The sequence below is a fragment of the Chenopodium album genome, chromosome 13, assembly GCF_948465745.1.
Source record: "Chenopodium album chromosome 13, dcCheAlbu1.1, whole genome shotgun sequence".
Lineage (NCBI taxonomy): Eukaryota > Viridiplantae > Streptophyta > Magnoliopsida > Caryophyllales > Amaranthaceae > Chenopodium > Chenopodium album.
Window position 1 is genome coordinate 41,189,871 of NC_137846.1, and position 14,803 is coordinate 41,204,673.

At 37.1% G+C, this 14,803-nt stretch overlaps 1 non-coding gene across 1 annotated transcript; it reads left to right on the plus strand.

The window, feature by feature from the left end:
- The first annotated feature begins 3,602 nt into the window (after window positions 1-3,602).
- LOC145577314 (small nucleolar RNA R71) lies at window positions 3,603-3,708 on the plus strand. The gene has a single exon (XR_014098759.1). It is a non-coding gene; the product is annotated as a small nucleolar RNA R71 (small nucleolar RNA).
- The last annotated feature ends 11,095 nt before the right edge of the window (window positions 3,709-14,803 follow it).

Below are 14,803 nucleotides of genomic sequence, written 5' to 3' on the forward strand. Positions count from 1 at the left end.
GCTCAAGGACCCAACGAATTAACCTCGGTTTGGATTCTTTTTTCCCAAAGAGATACTTCAAAGCCGCATGATCGGTGAAAACTATAGTCTTAGACCCCAACAAGTAACAACAGAATTTCTCAAAAGAATGAACAATAGCCAAGAATTCCTTTTCCGTTGTTGTGTAATTTCTTTGAGCACCATTGAGAGTCTTTGACATATAATAGATGACATGGAGCTTCTTGTCAATTCTTTGACCCAACACACCTCCTATAGCCGTATCACTTGCATCACACATGAGCTCAAATGACAAATCCCATCTAGGGGCTTGGACAATAGGAGTAGAAGTCAAAGCTTTCTTCAATTTATTAAAAGCTTCCAAGCAAGCATCATTAAAGACAAAATCAACATCTTTTTGGAGAAGATCATTTAAGGGCTTAGCAATAAGAGAAAAATCTTTGATAAACCTTCTATAAAATCCGGCATGACCCAAAAATGACCTTACCCCTTTCACATTGACCGGGGGAGGCAACTTCTCTATTACCTCAATCTTAGCCTTGTCAACCTCGATGCCTTTATTGGAAATTTTATGGCCTAGAACAATCCCTTCTTCCACCATGAAGTGGCATTTTTCCCAATTAAGCACCAAGTTGACCTTTTCACATCTCTCTAGGCATCTTTCAAGATTTTTGAGGCAATCCTCAAATGAAACACCTCCCACGGAAAAATCATCCATGAAGACTTCCATTTCCTCTTCAAGCATGTCCCCAAAAATGCTCATCATACACCTTTGAAAGGTCGCCGGAGCGTTACACAATCCAAAGGGCATTATTCTATATGCAAAGGTACCATAGGGGCATGTGAAGGTTGTCTTTTCTTGATCCTCAGGGTGAATAGGAATTTGAAAGAATCCCGAATATCCATCAAGAAAGCAGTAGAATTTGTGCCTAGTCAACCTTTCAAGCATTTGGTCAATAAAAGGGAGAGGGAAATGATCCTTTTTGGTTGATGTGTTTAGACGTCTATAGTCTATACACATCCTCCAACCGGTGACCGTCCTAGTTGGAATGAGCTCACCTTTCTCATTCTCAACTACGGTCATACCCCCCTTTTTAGGAACGACATGCACGGGAGAGACCCACCTTGAGCTTGAAATGGGGAATATAATTCCCGCATCCAAAAGCTTGGTGATCTCTTTCTTGACTACTTCTCCCATTTGGGGATGTAGTTTCCTTTGTCGTTCAATAGAAGGAAGGGTGCCTTCCTCAAGTGTTATGTGGTGTGTACACAAGGCGGGGCTTATGCCTTTAAGATCATCAATTGTGTACCCCAAAGCACCTTGGTGCTTTCTCAAAACACCACATAACGCTTGAGCTTGGCTTTCACTCAAGGATGCACTAACAATAACGGGATATGTAGAATTAGGGCCTAAGAATTCATACCTAAGGTGTGATGGTAGAGGTTTTAGCTCTACCATGGGAACACCTTTACCTTCTTTGGTTGAGGCCACTTGCAAAGCATCTTGACTTGATATCCCCATGCAAGTTTCTTCTCCACTCCCTATATCGCCTTCATTAAGCAAATTTTCATACAATTGCTCTTCCTTGGTTAAGATACCTATCTTTTCCTTGTTCAACAAGACACACTCAAGAGGATCGTCAGATGTGAGCAAGTGCTCATGCATGGAATTCACAATATTATCAAGCACTTCGACTCTCATGCAATTTTCTAAAGAAGAGGAAGGATATTTCATTCCTTCATTCAAATCAAATTCAATTACTTCCTCTCCTATCTTAAGAGATATCTTAGCACTTTTCACATCTATCATAGCCCCCTATGTAGCAAGGAAAGGTCTACCTAAGATGATAGGTATTGTAGCATCTTCATCCATGTCCAACACTACAAAATCAACCGGAATAACAAATTTTCCAACCCTTAAAGGCACATCTTCTACCTTTCCCTTAGGAATCTTGATTGACCTATCGGCTAATTGCAAGGTAATCTTTGAAGGTAGAAGTTCTCCTAGACCTAATCTTTGATAAACCGAATATGGCATAAGGCTAACACTAGCTCCTAAATCACATAAGGCATTATCAATTTGGGTCTTGTTGATAGCACAAGGGATGGAAAAATTTCCGGGATCCTTCAACTTAGGAGGCATCTTATTCATGATGATTGCACTACAATGCTCGGTAAGGCTAATGGTCTCCACCACATCACAAGTCCTTTTTCCACTCAAAATCTCCTTAAGGAACTTAGCATAATTTGGCATTTGTTCAACAACATCGGTGAAAGGAAGAGTTAAATGAAGTTGCTTGAGCATCTCTACAAATTTCCCGAATTGCTCATCCAACTTATATCTATTATATCTTTGAGGATAGGGGAGCCTTTGTTTGCAAACCTCTCTCTCTTTCTCTATCACCTTCTCTACTTGTTCCTCACCGACATTTTCGCTCAAGGGGCATTCATCACCTTCAATTTCAATGGAATTCTTACTAGTTCTCTCATTAGCAACACTCTTCTTAGGCACACCTCCCTCAAGGACCTTACCACTTCTAGTAACAATGGCATCCATAGGGTTCCTAGAATCTAGGCTAGGTGGAATCAAAGAAGAAGAGTGCGCATATTCCTTGAATATACTAGTCAATTGAGAAAGTTTTTCACTCAAATCTTTGTTATAAGCCAACATGTAATTAAACTTCTCTTCATTCAAAACCATACACATTTCCAAAGTCTTGGCTTGTTTCTCAATGACACTTTCCAAAAATTCTCTAGAAGGAAATGATTGGTCATGGGAATTATCATTTAAACTTTGAGCATTTGGAACTAAATCAATTGGGGAACCATCTTGAAAACTTGCTTGAAAATATCCCCTAGCTTGATTATTCCAATTACCCCTAGTTTCATTTTGGCTCCTTTGTTGACCATAGTTATCATAACCTTGGTTATGATCCCCATGTCTATAGCCATGACCATGACCATTACAACCATGATGGTTATAGTTACCATGAATCTCTTGGCAATCATGATTCCTATAACCTCCATATTGGTTATAATCATCATGATTCATATGATAATTTCTATTTCCAATATTCCTTTGAACATCATTTCTAGGTTCACAAGCATGATTATTGACATAGTTCATGTGTTCCATTTCACTTGCATCACATTCACTACAAGAAACATTTGGGCACATAGAAGCATTGTGATCATTCATTCCACATAATTGACATGGCCAACATTCCACAATCATGCAACAAGTTGAAAGATTGGAGTTAGAGTGAGAAGATGTACCTCTCCCCTTAATTTGGGAGGGAAGAATTGGAGCTTGGGAAGGAGGCTTCTCAAGCTTTTCCTTGAGAGACATAACTTCTTTCCCTAAATCCGCAATCAAAGTGGTCAAATCATTAATGACACTAAGTTGTTCGATCGAGTAACCCTTGCTTGTTGGTTCTCTTTCCACTTCTTGCCAATTCATATAATGACGAGCTACTTCATCAATAGCATCAACCACTTCTTCTTCCGTCTTGTTCATGATTGGGCCTCCGGCTCCGGCATCCAAACTTGCTCTCCCATGAGAACTCAACCCACCATAAAAGATATGTATGATTTGATAGGTAGGAATCCCATGGTGTGGACACTCCCTTTGATAATCCTTGAATCTTTCCCATGCTTCATAAAGGCTTTCATTAGGCTTTTGCTTGAACCCTTGAATCAAAGCTCTTGCCTCCGCCGTTTTCTTTTGAGGATAGAAACGGAACAAGAAAGCTTTGGTGACATCATCCCAAGTTTTCAATGAATTGGGCTTCATCTCTTTATCTAGCCATTCCAAAGATCTTCCTATGAGGGAGAAAGGGAACAACTTAAGGCGGATGAATTCTTGAGACACCCCATTAATCTTGATTGTGTTACAATATTTTTCAAACTCCTTAAGATGGTTCAATGGGCTCTCGTTCTTCGCCCCACCATATTGTCTCCTCTCAATAAGAGTGATCATTGCCGGCTTTATTTCAAAGTCATTCTCCGGTGATATAGGTGGAGCTATGGCGCTCTCATACCTATAAGCCCCGGGCACTCCAAGCTCCTTCAAGGTAACTCTTGAACTACCTCCCATGACTTGGGATCTACACACACAAAACTCAAAGACAATATTAGTAGCACGGCTACAAGTGTAGCCTAAATGTAAAATCTTTTTGTATTTTATCAAAATGAAATAGACTCAAAAACAACATGCACTCAAGCACCATTCCCCGGCAACGGCGCCATTTTGATGGGAAGGAGAACGGTAGGTCGTTGGGCTACCACCCCACCCAATCAAATAAAATTTATAGCTTAACTAACCCCTATTTAGCGTAGTGGCAAGTCAAGGTCGAACCCAAGGGAATGGATATCAAGTGCACGATGTCTAAATCAAGCTATTTCGGAATCAAGAAGGGGTTTGAGGTAGAGCTAAGGCTAAACTAGGTAATGCAAACTTGTATAAAATCAATCTAAGACACTAGAGCAATGGATCCACATGCAATCATAATGGAAACGGTAATTTGGGAGGGTAAACCAACTAAGTCAAGCGATATGAAGGAAAATCATCATGTATCCAAAAGAGCATACTAAGATGGTTCACCTAGAGGTCTAACTAGCGTCAACTACGCTAAACACTACCTAGGGAACGTCACAAAGCACCTCAATCGTGAAATTGCAAGTTTACTAATCAATGGTCCGTATCATAGCAAGCTTACAATGTAATCTAGTGTGAATAACTAGGGTGATCAAGCCTAAATCAAACACACACATGCACGTAATCAATCAACCAATTTAATCACATCATCAACTCAATCAATGTTCCCCCAAATTAACCTCAATTAATCATCAATACATGTTTCACCACTACCCTAGCAAATAAACTACTCACAATCCATAAAGAACAACAAAATCAAAGCTAAACTAATCATCATTCCCAAATTCATCAATTGAAATCAAATTGAAACAAACAAAATCAATCAACTATCAATTAATCAAATCAAACAACAATACTAATGAAATCAAACTTTGAATTGCATTAAAGAGTAAAGAATCCTTACAAACTTGATAGAAATCAAATCAAATGAAGCAATCTTCAATCATCAATCATCAAAACCACACTTTCTCTCTCTAAAAATGCTAAGAACTAATGTTTTCTCTCTCTAAAATCTAATCTAATCTAATTCTCCCTATGAAGATCCAAACTTCTCTCTATAAAAGGAATGAAATAACTAACAATCCCAAAAGGAAGTTGGGAAAGACGTCCAAAAATAGACCCACGTTGGTGCGGGCGCTCGAAGGAGTGTACCCAGGAATGTGCGCCCGCACACACCTGATGTGCGGCCGCACACGACAGATGTGCGGCCGCACACTCCTCAAGTGCGCCCGCACATAGCTGCAGCTTCCTCCTTTCTTCTTTGCCCTTGCTCACGAGGTGCACGCATCCTAGATGATGATGATGGAGGACAAGGTAGGCAGCAACTTCCTTGAATTTCTTGAAGAAAATGAGCCATGAGGAAGGCATAAACAAGACTTTGAAGCATGCTCCTTGAACCTCTCATTGACTTGAAACTTCTTGCACAAGCTTTAGGCATGAAAATCAATGGAAAACTATGGAAAGGAAGCCCGGGAATCCTTGGATAATCAATCACAACCTACAATCAAAGGATAAAAAGCAAGTAAAAAGGAAAAATAGCAAGTAAACAAGAAAAAGCACGAAATAGAGAAACTAACTACAAAAAGCACGAAATGAAGAAAACAAGAATAAAACTAAGGGAAACTAAAGAAAAGAAAGATAAAAAGAAATAAAAATCATCCAAAAAGGAACCAAATGAGTGCCAAAAATGTCACTCATCAAATAGTAGTAATACAATAGCAAAGGTTATTCCTTTTATCTTTTAATAACCAAAGATTGTTGAAGGAACTTTTAAATGGAACCTTTTTAGTTGCATGTTGGGTGGTGGCGACCAAAACAAAAGCCAAAGCTTTTAAGAAAGGCAAAAGGGTGAGAGGCTAGAAAGTTTAATCTAAAATGTGCACAATATATGACCATTCATACAAAGGAAACAAAGCATTTCTTGGTCCCACGACACATCATTTTTTATGAAGTATGCTATACGGCTATACCCGATAACTTAGGTCCTACGTAGTATTAAACTACAAGTAGTAAGATTGTGCTTAGTTCATTTTATTTAAGTACAAAATAGTTTATTAAGGTTCTGTTTACTTCATCTTAAAAAATAATATTTAACGAAAATAATTTCAATTCTGTAAAAATAAATTCAATTCAGTAAAAATGTGAAATCTCATAATTATCTGAGAATTTTAGAGAGAGAAATAGAAGAAGAAAGGTTCTGTTAAGAGAGAGAAAGCAGAAAATTGTGAAAATGTTTAGTTAGTTTATTATGAGGTGTTACAACCTTTCAAATACATCATTATTACAACAACTAACTTCTAACAAACTTCCTAGAAATGCGGCTAACTGTAGCAAACTTTTTCTAGTCAGCAACTTCATATCTGTATAAAAAATATCAACATCTTAACACCCCCCTCTCAAGATGGAGCAGCTATGATCCAATCTTGAACTAGAGGCTGACAAACAGTACCAATCTTCGAGCTAAGAAACCTATGTTGATCAAAACCTAATGCTTTAGTCATCAGATCAACAAGTTGCAAAGCTAATTGTACATGAACAGTTTTAAGAAAACCTATTGAAGCTTAAAGGTTTTGATGATGATGAACTTAAACTAAAGCAAACTCAATTAATAAAGGTTTATAAGTGTTTGATTAGTACATGTGAAGTTGACCTTGGAGGTGGAAGAGTAACTTAGGCTAAAAAGACATGAAGAGACCTTTAAAGAAAAGTCAAATAATATAGAAGAAGAGTTCTCTAACAAGAACTGAGTTCCTTAACAGGAATGTTCCCTAACAGGAACTTGGATGATGCATGTTGAAGACAGTAAGTTCTAGAAGGAACTTAGTCTGCGAAGTTCCAGTTGAAGAATGAAGAACGAGTGACAGCAGGAACTTGGTCCTGGTCTGCGTGAAGCCCAAGTAATTCAGTATTACAGAAACGCGGCACAACAATATTAATTTAGTTAAGATTTTATCTTCTAGATTTATTGTTAAATATGTTAAGTAGATATGCACGAAACTTATTAGAGGCATGACAAGATAATTGGCAAATTTAATTAAACGGAAAAAGATAAAAGAAAGATTTTAAGCAAAGATGTTCAAGATAATTTGTTTCTTAAAATCTGGTTTTATCAAAAGATATTAATTATTCGTTTTGCTACAACTTATATTATCTTATTTTCCGAAAAGATTTTCTCTTAAAAGATTTACATAAAACTTTATTTTGTGATTTATTTCAACTAACTTATTTATCTTTTGAAAAACCCTACTTGCTATATGAGTTAATCTTGTATAAATAGTAGAGATCATGTTTTCATAAGTTTTTTGTGAGTTTACCGTGAAGAAATCTCTGAGCTTAATTTGTGTAAGTTTGCCAAGCTTTAATCTTGTCATACTTGTTTCGGGTTTCGTGTATTGCTTGCCTAACATATTCTAGGTGTTATATTTTCTGTAATTGGTTGGGTTATTGGGTGTGTGTGTATGAAAAATATTTTGCATACAGGTAAGATAGCTTTGAGTGTAAAAGCTGTGAAATAGTACTGTGAGAGTACGAGAGAATTCAAGTTTGGAACTTGAGTTGGGTAGGATAGGGTCCTACTGTGTAGCAGGTTCTATTTGGAACTTGTGAGCAAAGGTTTGTCATATAATAGGTTTGTAACTTGGTGTTTTCCCTATTATAGTGGATTAGTTTTTATCTGGAAATCCCTTAGAAGGGTCGAGGTTTTACTTCCAGTTGGGCCCTGGAAGGTTTCCTCGTAAAATCCTGTGTGTGTTGCTATTTTATATTTTGAAAAAGTAGTCACTAGGAACTCAACTACAATTCACCCCCCTCTTGTAGTGTTCGTTTCAACTAACAATTGGTATCAGAGCAAGGTTCTCACGTGTAAGCTTATAATTTTGCTGAGTAAGTTCCTGAGGAGAAATGAACTACAAGGAGAAACTTGAAGAAGGGTATTCCACCCAACGTCCACCTATGTTCAACGGTAAGTTTTACACCTACTGGAAGAACATAATGGAGATCTTCATCAAGGCTGAAAATTACCAGGTTTGGCGTGTTATTGAAGCTGGTGATTTTGAGGTAATTGCGACCAATGATAAAAACTAGGTAGTTCCTAAACTCATTTCTGAATATGACAAAGAGGACTATCAGAAACTTGAATTGAATGCTTTAGCAATAAAATATTTACACTGTGGACTTGGACCTCATGAACATAATCGTATCATGGGATGTAAGTCTGCTAAACAGATTTGGGATCTACTGGAGGTAACTCATGAAGGCACAAATAAGGTAAAACGTTCTAAAATTGATTTATTAATGTCTAGATATGAAAGGTTTGAAATGCAGTCAAAGGAAACCATAGAAGAAATGTTTACTAGGTTTAATGATATAATTAATGAACTGAGTTCCCTTGGCAGGCACATTCCTATTGATGAACAGGCTAGAAAGATCTTAAGAAGCTTACCGCAAGATGAACGTTAGAGATCCAAAGTTACTGCCATGCAGGAAGCAAAGGATTTCACCAAGTTCAATATGGAACAGCTAGCAGAATCGTTGATGACTCATGAACTACACCTGAGTTCCAATATTGAAAGTTCCAAAAACAAAGGCCTTGCTCTAAAGGCTCAAGATTCAGAGGACTCGAAAGTTGATGAAGAAGAGATGGCGATGCTAGTCAAAAGATTTAAAAAGATGATGAATAACAGGATGTTTGATAGGAACAAGAAGTTCACAAGTTCTAGAGACACTACCTGTTACAAGTGTGGAGCAAAAGATTGTTTCATTAAGGACTGTCCATTTAAGGAATGAAAGACTAAAGGAAAGGAGCAATCCAAGGAGTCCAAAGTCTATAAGCCACACTTTACTAAGGACAATGCGAAGAAGGCAATGCTAGCTGCCTGGGGAGACACAGATTCAGAAGAGGAAGAAGACCAACCTCATGAAGAAACTGCGCATCTATGTGTAATGGCCAAAACTGATGAAAAGGCCAAACTAAAGGAGCTTGAGGCTGAGGTATGGTTCTCTCAAAATGAATTAAGACATTTTTCTAAGGAGAAACTAATATGTGTTGTTTTAGACATTCAAGAAGAACTTAAAGAATTACATAGAGCTAAACAGCAAAGTGACAAAGCTTTAACTACTTACAGAGAAAATAGTGAGTGGGTTGATAATATGAAGTTTGACATTCAATACAGGTTCTTTAGTCTTTTTGATGATAACATCGTTTTAAAAGAGACTATAGAAAAATTGAAACATGATAATATACTTTTGAACGTGGAAATGTCCTTGTTAAAACTTGGTATTGATACTCCTAACTCTGAAGTTCCTCCACTAGCTCAGTATGCTAATTTTGAAAAATTGAAATTTAATTTGGAAAATATAAGAATGGAGAAAGCTAGACTTGAGGGGGAACTTGAGAAGGTTAGAAAAGGAAAACAACCTGTTGAGTATAGAGTTCTTGACTGGATCAATAATGCTCTGACTAAAAGAACAAAGGGTTTAGGTTTTAAGAAGAAGTTCCAGAAAGAAAAGAAGTATGTTAATTTTCCTAGTAGTATTGTTTGTTACTTCTGTGGTAATACAGGACATAAGCAGGTTAAATGTCCTAAGAAAGAAAAGAGTACATAGAAGAATGAAAAGTTTGTAGAGAAGATTTGGGTTAAGAAAATTAATCCCACTCCTATTACACAGGAACCCAAGGAAACCTGGGTTCCTGACACTAACGTTTGATTCTTCATGCAGGTTCCAGGGAGGGGGAACAACACTTGGTACCTCGACAGTGGTTGTTCTAAGCACATGACTGGGGATAAATCTAGATTTCTCTCACTGGATGCCTACTATGGTGGGACTATGACCTTTGGCGATAATATGAAAGGCGATATAATTGCTATTGGCAAAGTAGGAAGGTCTAGTTCCCATGCTATTGATAATGTATTTTTAGTCGAGGGCCTCAAACACAACTTGTTAAGTATTTCACAGTTTTGTGACAAAGGTAACTCTGTTAGCTTTATTTTTAATAAGTGTAGAATCATCCACAATGACACTGGGAATACAATCTTAGAAGGAACTCGAAAAGGGAACACATATGTTGTGGATCTTAATGAGGTTCCTAATAGCAGTCTGACATGTCTCAGTATTATTGAGGATGATCCTCTATTGTGGCACAAGAGATTTGGTCATGCAAGTTTTTCTTTACTTGATAAACTGAGATCTAAAGAATTAGTGGACGGACTTCCTTGCATTAAGTTCCTATATGATAAGGTATGTGATGCTTGTGTTAGAGGAAAACAGACTCGAGTTTCTTTAAATCCAAAAAGATGGTAAGCACCAAAAGGCCTTTGGAACTTATTCATATGGATCTCTATGGACCAATGAGAATCCAAAGTAGAAGTGGTAAGAAATATGTTATGGTAATTGTTGATGATTTTTCAAGGTATACTTGGGTATTCTTTCTTGTCAGTAAAGATGAAACGTTTGATGAATTTGTTGCTTTTGTAAAGAAAGAACATAGAAGAACAGGTAATCCATTGGTACATCTCAGATCAGATCATGGTACAGAATTTAAAAATTCCAAGTTTGATGATTTCTGTACAGAGCATGGAATGGATCATAACTTCTCAGCACCAAGAACTCCACAGCAAAATGGAGTTGTGGAACGCAAGAATAGAAGCCTTAAAGACATGGCTAGAATAATGCTAATTTCAAGCAGACTGCCTAGGAACTTCTGGGCAGAGGCAGTGAACACAGCATGTTATATCCTTAACAGAGTATCTGTTAGAGCCATCACCAACAAAACTCCCTATGAACTCATGAAAGGGAGAAAACCTAACATTTCTTACTTTAAATCTTTTGGTTGTAAATGCTTCGTTCACAATAATGGAAAAAGGAACTTGGGAAAGTTTGATGAAAGAAGTGATGAGGCAGTTTTCTTAGGATATGCCTCTAATAGTAAAGTTTATAGAGTTTATAATAAGAGAACAATGTGAGTTGAGGAATCTGTACATGTTATATTTGATGAAACTGAACAATTTATTGATGTACAGGATTGTGATGATGATTTTGAAATTGGTCTTGTGCGAAAACAGGATCCAGATGAGGAATCAACATCATTACAGAAGTAGCAAGGTGAAAATGAAGCAAATACAGAAGCAAATGAAGGACCTACATTGGAGAATGCAGCAGGAACTCCACAAGTTCCAGAACAGAATATATTGAATGAGGAAGTTCCTGCAGAAGTGCAAACTGAGAATCAAGTTGGAGTTCCTACTGAAGAACCAGTCAATAACAATGAAGAAAGACTGTATCCAATCAAGGACTTCACACCAAAGCCTTGGAAACATCAGAAGTCACATCCAGTGGATGCAATCGTGAGCGATATCACAAAAGGAACTCAGACGAGATCTCAACTTAGGAACTTCTGTGCATTCTATACGTTCCTTTCCTCTATGGAACCTAAAAACTATGTTGAAGCTTTAACTGATGCTGACTGGATTAATGCTATGCAAGCTGAACTTAATGAGTTTGAAAGAAATAAAGTTTGACATTTGGAACCTAGACCTAACAAGAAGAAGCCAATTAGTTTAAAATGGGTGTTTAGGAACAAGCTAGATGAGCATGGTATTATTGTCAGGAACAAGGCTAGACTTGTTGTACAAGGTTTCAATCAATAGGAGGGAATCAACTATAAAGAAACGTTTGATCCTGTAGCCAGGTTAGAGGCTATACGCTTACTTATTGCTTTTGCTGCTTACATGGGATTTAGGCTGTACCAGATGGATGTTAAATGTGCGTTTTTAAATGGATTTCTCGATGAGGAAGTCTATGTGGAACAACCTCCTGGATTTGAGAATCAAGAGTTCCCAAACCATGTCTACAAGCTTGAAAAAGCTCTTTATGGGTTGAAGCAAGCTCCTAGAGCATGGTATGAAAGATTATCTAAGTTCCTTTTGAAAAATGGTTTTAAACGTGGTAAAATTGACAAAACTTTGTTTTTAAAATCAAATGAACTGATATCCTAGTTGTACAGATTTATGTTGATGATATTTTGTTTGGTGCAACTAACGAATCTTTATGCAAGTATTTTGCTGACCTAATGAGTGGACAATTTGAAATGAGTATGATGGGTGAATTAAACTTCTTCCTCGGTTTGCAAATCGAACAAACTGAAGAAGGAATCATGATCCATCAACAAAAATATATCAAGGAACTGATCAAGAAGTACAAGATGGACAATGCAAAAACCAATAAGACTCCTATGGGTATTGGAACTAGGTTGGATGAAGATCCAACTGGAACTTGCATAGATCAAACTATGTATCGAGGTATGATTGGCTCTCTACTTTACTTAACAGCTAGTAGACCTGACATATCTTTTAGTGTAGGTCTATGTGTCAGGTTCTAAGCAAATCCAAAGGAATCCCACTTGATAGCAGTAAAGAAAATCCTTCGCTACTTGAAAGGAACTGATGACTTGAGTCTCTTCTATCCTAGAAGTGATTCATTTAAATTAAATGGCTTTACTGATGCCGACTTTGCAGGTGATTTGGTTAATAGAAAAAGTACTTCAGGTATGGTACAATTTTTAGGACCTTGTTTAGTTTCTTGGGGTTCCAAGAAGCAAAATATAGTTGCATTATCCACAGCTGAAGCTGAGTATGTGGCAGCAGCAGCATGCTGTTCACAAGTTTTATGGATAAAACAACAGGTTAGAGATTTTGGTATTATTTTTGAATGTGTTCCTATTTACTGTGATAATACTAGTGCTATTTGTATTTCTAAAGATCCAATTCAACACTCAAAGGTAAAACATATCCACATTAGGCATCACTTTCTAAAAGACAATGTGGAGCAAGGGAATATTAAGTTAGAATTTTGTCAAACTGAAATCAAATTGCTGATATTCTAACCAAGCCCTTGAACAGAGAAAGACTTGAGAAATTGAGATTGGAACTTGAGATGATCAAGCTGACTTGATTGCTTTTGAAGTTCCAAGATATGGCAAAATAAAAAATAATGTAAATAAAGCAAAAAGAACATATAGCGCAATCTTGGTGTGTTGAACATAGCTGAAGTATCACCGTTGTTAATCACTGAAGGTTAGTTCATTAAACACTTAATTTCTTAAGAGATTAGTAATGTACATTGCATGTGTGTTGAAAGCGTGTTCCAATACGTGTATTTTAAAAATAAAACTCATTTTGGAAATTAAATGAATTTGGAAAGAAAACGATTTTTGGAAAATACATCCTGCCAAAATTAATTTGCAAAAATTAATTGAACTTGTTCCATTAAATGACTAAACAGTAAAACCCATCAAATTCCATCACACCGCTTCATTCAATATAAAAGCATCTTTCACCCACCTTTTTACTCTACTGTCAAATCACTTTAACCCTCTCCAGTAAAAACAATCAAAGCTCAAAACCACCATCTAAAACCATGGTTATCATTGCTGAAATTGTATCTTCAGAAAACTCACATAACTTGGAAACTACAATTAAAGAAGAAACTTCTCCTCTAGCAATGGTGAATTACAAACCCTCTTCCGAAACAAACAAAACCACTTCCGAAACACCCAAGCCCGCTGAAAAACCCAACCCCCTGACTTCAAACCCTAAAGAAGAAGAAAGCAAGAATGAAAAGGAAGAAACTGCTAATTCAAGTGTGCTTGAAAGAGTTCGAGAATGGAAACAAAAGAAAGAAAAAGAAAAATCACTTGAGGAGCAAATACAGGAAGTTGAGGAGTTGGAACAAGGGGTTCAGCAGGAGAAAGAAGATGATCAAGAGGAAAGTGATGAAAACGAGACGGAGGAGAGAGAGGAAGAAGAGAATGATGATCAATTGGAACTTCTTGCAAGTGCCGAAAGGTATGTTGTTGGACATAGACTCGATGTTTCCTGGTGCAAGAAGTCTAGGTTTTTAGAATTTCTTGATTTAATCAAATTTCAAGGGTGGGAATACTTGTTAACTACTGCATCTAATAATGTTCTGTATCCAATTGCTATGAATGAGTTTTGTAGCAAGTTCCAAGTTAAACAAGGAAAGATTTCTAGCGTAGTTAATAAAAGGAAAATTGAGTTTGATGTTGAAAAATTAGGGACAATTCTGAGAGTACCTACTTGGGGTTATGAATTGTATGTCAAAGGAAAAACAACTGTGAAGGTTGGTGATTACTTAAGTGGTGATATAGTTGAGTCCTTGGGAGGAGAAAGGGGGAAGAATGTTATGAGTCATAATGATCTAAGCCCTTTGAACAAGTTGTTGTTTAACTTTGTTAGAAAAACAATTTTACCTAGAACTCAAAAAAAGAGTCAAGCATGTTTAATGGATCTGGCTATCATCTTCTGTCTCTCTAAAAAGATCAAAATAAATTTTCCTTCTCTGATGTATCAACATCTAGCACACTGTGTTTCTAGAAAGAACAAAGTGGGCTATGGGGCTGTGCTCTCTACTGTGTTTGAGTTTCTAGGTGTGAAGCTTAAAGGAATTTATGAGGCATTGGAGGACAAACCAGAAAATGTGATAAATGGTGAGACACTACAGGGTATTAGCCTGGAGGTAGTGAATGGGAATTTTAGGAGAGTAGAAGAGAAAAAGGCAGCAGGTGGGAAGAGAAAAGGGAAAGAAGTTCCTGTTAAACCTGTAAGGAAAAGCACGAGTCTCTCAGCTAGCACT